General features: G+C 37.4%; 1 pseudogene; it reads right to left on the reverse strand.

The window, feature by feature from the left end:
* Positions 1-1,461: 1,461 nt before the first annotated feature.
* On the reverse strand, positions 1,462-5,754 carry LOC124899437 (annotated as a pseudogene).
* Between the last annotated feature and the right edge of the window lie 572 nt (positions 5,755-6,326).

A 6,326-nucleotide genomic window follows, 5' to 3' on the forward strand; every position in this document is an offset into this window, starting at 1 on the left:
GTAGATAAGTAATCTAAAAGGCTGGAAGTCAAGTTGGGTTAGTTTCGGAGTTATACAACCAGGTATGTAAAGCTACTCTATCTCGTATTATTTGGCATGAAATCTAGCACTTTTGGTACAACGTAAGCTTCTAAAGCTTTCCCATAGTAAATAATACCTAATAGCAGCACATGATCTCCCATCTAGCTGACGACCTTGCTTCCGCTCCCCAATGTGTTAAAATACCTCACCACGTGCTTATTATCAATTTTTCATTTTTACATTCACTAGTAAGTATCTAGAGTTCTCCTTTAACTCAAATAAGACACGTATGTTATTTTCAGCTCCTAAATATCTCATTCGTGTACAATCTGCTCCATACCTCTTTGGTATTGCATTAAGTGTTTATTCATATGTCTCTTATTAGTAGATTATTGTTTCAAGGTACCATAATGTTATGACCACCAAGGTAACAATCTAAAAGGCTAAATAAACTAAGTAACACAATCTGTAAAACGGGTGGCAGCTCAGGGGCAAAAACCTAGCATGGGTCGATCCTAATGTTCATATGTGGGTGGCAGCTCAGGGACATAAGCCTAGCATGGTCCGATCCCGATTTGTTTATTTACCACTGATTAGCTGGTCATTTGCACTATATGTCTTACAAAGATTATGAAGTAAGAAGGGTAAAAATGAAGAAAAGAATGTAATGTACCTAGTCCCACAAGTATATATAAAGGTTGTCTACTAGCACTACTTATACACTTATCTGATTTCTAATGAGCTCGTGTATCATGTGTTGTTACCTGCGCCTTACATATTAAGTACATATTTTCGTACTAATTAACGTCCCGCACGGGGGGCCTGTATTTCATGATGCAGGCATAAGTACTTCAGCTAATACACCTCGCTAGTAAGAGCACGAGATATCCAGTGACTATTGGTGAGATCCAGTTTGATTCGGGGCTTTCCGAGTTTGTTTTATATATTTTGATACTGTACAGTAGTTAAGACTAAGGCGGGGGTTTTTCCCGACCTTAACTAAGTTTCTGTGTATCTTTTAGAGGCTTTATAGACCAATGTGAAGTTAAGCATAGTAGTGTCTTGTCTCTTAGATGTGGTGGCCCCAACGACCAAGTCTTGTATTTATAATTTTGTGCTTGCCCACCTAGTTGTTCTCATCAATGCATTGTATCATATTTGGCAAAACTTTTGGTTATCATATTATGCATGAGGTGTACAGGTTTATAGGTTGGTTTTCTTGGGCCTTACGGCTATGGGTGCCTGTCCGTCCCAAAGGGGATTTGAGGCGTGACAAAAGTGGTATCAGAGCAGGTTGTCCTGGGGAGTCTACAAAGTCGTGTTTGTATAAAGTATTGCTTATGGGTGTGTTGTACACCACATCTATAAACAAAAGGCTAGGGGACATTTAGGGGTTGTCTCTTTTTCTTCATATCGTAGGTCGTGCAATAGAGCCCCAGGTCGTAGGTGAAGTCATATTTAACCATTAAATCTGTTTTTTCTCTCATTATAGTAAAGATACTAGTTACAAGAAGGAGTAAGAATACAGGTAAGCGAGTAGATTTGGCTATCGAAGAAGGGACCAGCAAGTCACCACCTAGACAATCTAATCAAAGTGAGGCTCAAGATGAGTTTGTATCACAAACTTTTTCTACTCCTCCATCTCTATAATAGCTAAGAAGGAGAAGAACCACATCCTCAGAACCACCTATTAATGCTACTGAGCAAGATCTAAGGAATGCGGTGCAATTATTGGCTCGTACAGTTGCTGGACAAGATCAAGGATAAGCCATTCAAACCACAAGTTCTAGTGGTGCAGATAGGGAAGCTGTTCCTCTTCCCTATCATTGATTTTTGATGGACAAGATCAAGGACAACCCATTCAAACTAGGTTACACATTAAATGGAAAGAGAAGCTCTAAGAAGTGGAAAAACCATAAAAAAATGATGATAGTTCTTGGAGTTTTTTTTATAAAAAGATCCCTTAGTTCTGGAAAACGTATCACAATTACAGGTACCTGGGAGCATACTGATGGAATGAACGAAATACGAATAGTTAACATAATATGGTCATAGATCTTGGCTTGTAACTTGATCATGAGAGAATTTGTTGATGTTGCACCCATGAAGTATGGAAAGTACCAAACACTGGGAACTACCCGGGGAGGAGTTAGGAACAGGAACTAGGAGAAGTGAGAACTACTTAAATAGAGAAATCGATTGTATTTCGTCCTTTATTCCTCATAGCAACTGGGGATCAAAAAGCACCAAATTTGATGACTTATTAAGGGAAAGACGAAGTAAGAACATGCTATTGGAGACATTGCAACATATGTTGGGAAGCCGTCGTTGATTGTGTACGAACAAAATACGAATCTAAAGGCTAGGTAAGAAAGGATTTAGCTAATAGAAATATTAACTCTTCCGCGAACTAGTAACGTGTAAACCATGTCAAACCAAGACCAATCAATATTGGAACGAAACAGATTCAAACTTCTCCTAGAATAGTTTTCGGTGCGAAATAAAATTCATAGGATATATATGAGTAATTCAAAGGAAAAATCAAAATATTTAAAAGGCTTGATTATTTATCAGAACTAAATCACTATGAATCCAAACTAAATCACTATGAATCAGAACTTTGAAGAATGCATAAATAATGTTATGGGGATTCCCTGTCGAGAATAAAATGTTTTTCTCTTAGAGAGGCATTTTCTTCGCTTAGAAAAGTGCTCCTTCTCGACAGGGATTCCCATAACTCTTTTAATTCTCGGTGATGTTGCATTTCCAATTGGGCTTGGTGTTTTTGTTTTTAAAAGCCCTGGAAATGCTCTGCCTGGGTCCTTTTTACTTCAGAATAGAATGGGGATGCCTCTCTTTCGAGACACAAGCTTTCCAAGACCTGGCATAGAGCCGGGTGATTGAATTCAAGGGGTTCAAGGTGCACTTTTAGTATGGAATCTAGGTCTTATTGATCATTGAAGAATTGAGGATCTTCCCGCCCAAAATAAATTAGTTGTAGAGGCTGGAAATCTGGTCATGCGTGGAGGAACAAAACTCTGTTTCCAGGAAATTGGCACCTTGACCTCATACTCCTTGTGGGAAAGTCCCGAGGTTCGGAGGCATTGTTGTACGAATTCTACTCATTCTGAATCCTTATTCGGAACACTAATATAGTGATCTAAGAGTAGAAGTTCGGATGGAATAATACAAAATAGGGAATGAATCCCATCAAAGAAGTTATGATAGAGGCGCCACCCAAAACAAAGAAAGAATAAAAGATATATAGAAAATTTCTTAATTGAAAAAGCCCGCAGTAACTTTTGGCTAGTTTTATAGAATTTTTTTTTTCACTTGATAATTGAATGGGAGGTAGAATTTAAGAAGAATGAGGAAAAGGCATGACCAGAAGAATTGTATGAAATAAGTGAATTTATCTAGTTGAGGCATTCTTGATTGATTGAGATAAAACGATTCCCTCAATACAGCTTAACTCCGTTAAGCCTATACGAGTAGTGAAGAAGTATAAAGCACTTTAGTTGGTTGTTGACCAACGGAAATCATGGGATCGGGGATGGGTAAAAAACTGACTGTCAAGGAGCGGAAAACCACTTGACTGGTTAGAAAGGGGGTCCTAAAAAGGGACTGCTACCAATTAGGCTAGAAAGAAGATAGTAGGCGCGGGGTAAAATGACTTACTTAAATGGTAAGCTATCCTATAAAACTAAGAAGTAGGGAGAGAGAAGGATAACCTCTTTGAAAAGGACAGAGCCACTTGGCCTCTACTTACATATCTGGAGTTCCGAATTGAACTAGTGAATGGAATTTAAGGGAAACGAAGGCCCTTGATAGGACTTCATGTATGAATAGAAGAGATTTTCTTTCTAGTAGAGCTCATCACGACCATCATAAACTAACTCCACGACTGCTAGGGGCACTGATCCTTCTATTCAAAGTTTTCTTTCTCCTCTTGAATGTAGTTTTTCCTACAGCTCGCTAAAGTGAAGGTTATACAGCAGTCTAAGCAAGTCACTCTTAAACCTATAGTGAATTCAGATATACTGCGCTAGGAGCTAATGAAAGTTATATAGCTCCTCTATCTAAGGCCAAGGTAAGCAGAGATCTTCTGATACCTCCCATTCAACCAATGGAGATAGCAAAGAGATAGAATAAGTCATCTTTTATGATTGGTAAAGGGATCAAACGACTTTGAGCTTTGGCATTAAGTACGCGTGGGAAGGAATTCCATTCAACTAGTTTAATGACCCTAGAGATAATGAACGCATTAATCTTGAAAGCATGAAATTCAGTTGCTAGCTGGACTGATTGTCTTCTCTCTTTTGTTTTCTAATTTTTGCTTTAGAAAGTCATTTAGAAAGATCCTCTTTTAACAGAGAGGATTTCCTTACATTATATACGAAATTTGAGTGGGGATTCACTAAGCCTAAGTTTTTAACCCGCTATGATGCGATGATGACTTCTTGCTTTGTTTTCCTCTCTCTTGCTTGCCTTTGTTAGTCTTTAGTCGTCTCTAAAGAGAGTGAATTCACCTTAGGGTTAGAATCCAATGTGATCTTAAAGCTATTGACCCCACCCAATTAACTCTCTCTAAGTAAGAGCTCGCTTTGACTTATTAGTCTTACCAAAGTCGATAGGGAAAAGAGAAAAGGTCAGTGCTTCTCCTGTCAGCGATTCTGAAGTAGGCTCCTTTCACTTGACTATCTCTCTTTTTTAGGAGGGAGAGACTGAATCCACCTAAAAGCTAAGGGAAGCCCAAAAGTATTCGAAGGCTGATAAAAAGAGACGTGTACTATGAAAACACCAAGACTGATAGGCATTCCAACCAAAAAGGGAAAGTTTTCTTATAGGATCCACCCTCCCAACAAAAAAAAGAATTCCTTGCTGTGGAAAAGCTGTTCAAGTTGAAAATAATAAAGGTTGAAGGAAATGCACCTTCTCTGATTAGAAGGGTACGTGACTCTTTTTGCTATGCAATTTTCTCTGATAGGGTAGGGATGAATTGAATGAAAGACTACGAAAGTGAGGCAAACCCACATAAGGAAAGAAATCAATCTAATCACTCCATTTCAAGCCTTAAAGAATCTGACTTAAAAGCCTAAATTAGCGAATTCACCTCCCTTTGAGTGCGATTAAAAAAATAGGGATGAAAGGCCTAGTTTTTGGTGAGCTAGTGGGATTTAAGTATGAATTTAAATTTTCCTCGATCCGTACTTATTACCGTGATCAATTCACTACCAGTGCCCATATGGCCGACGTTCTCCCAAAGTGGATCACCCTGATGCCTGTAATGAAAGGAAAGACTTTCATCAGCTACAAACTGGAAGCGGTTTTTCGTTAGTACGTTAAGGTTGCAAGAATCTACTCTTAACTAAACAAAGACTTATCCAAGGAGCCACCATCGGTACTATTCCAGGAGGTCAATACTAGAGAGAGTCCCACAGCTACCCTATTTCGTTAAGTATAACGTGTTTCGGTCATCTTGAAAGTCTTGCAAACCATTGTAAGAATGAGTTTCAAAGGAATAAGATTGTTGTCAAAATTACATACAACGAATAAATTCATTTTATAATAACCCTTTCCTTTCTCTTTCACTGCTGTTTTATTATCGTCTGCTAAAAGGGTCTCAATTTTGATCAACTTTCTTTCAATCATGAACTCGAGCAATTCTATACTAATTTGATATTTATGACCTTTGATATCAACTCGACTATTTGTTGTTGTACTACTAACCATATTTTTCTTATTGATTATGTTGGCCTGTATTCAAACTATGCTATCTAACTTGTCCAACAATGTAGATACCCTGACAACTGAGGTGTCTTGAGTACAGTTGTACAACAACCCTAAGACATATATTATGATAGCCTCCATCGTATATTGACCGAACTGATTAATAGTACTATTCTAAATATCTTGAGGAAGATATTTATAAAAATAAGATTTAGCGTTTATAAGATCCTTTCTTATCAATAGTTTGATTATGTTAGGAATTTCATTAAATATACAACATTCATCAAATTTACTAGTTATTTCTTCAATCTTCTTCAGTAACTCAAGTAATTCTTCATCCGAGATGTCAATTGTATTATTAATGATCTCTTTATCCCTCTTATAATCATACAATAATTTCATAACATTGTTATTATACGTAGCTTTTTCTATTACACGGACGATCACATTTTACAGTAATAGATAATTTCCTAATACCGAGATGATAGGATCTATATGAGCAATATGACCAATGACAATCATTCACAAATTTCTCAATACTTACAACCATAAAGACATATCTTTTTATTTTTATA

The sequence above is a fragment of the Capsicum annuum genome, chromosome 6 (assembly GCF_002878395.1).
Source record: "Capsicum annuum cultivar UCD-10X-F1 chromosome 6, UCD10Xv1.1, whole genome shotgun sequence".
NCBI lineage: Eukaryota > Viridiplantae > Streptophyta > Magnoliopsida > Solanales > Solanaceae > Capsicum > Capsicum annuum.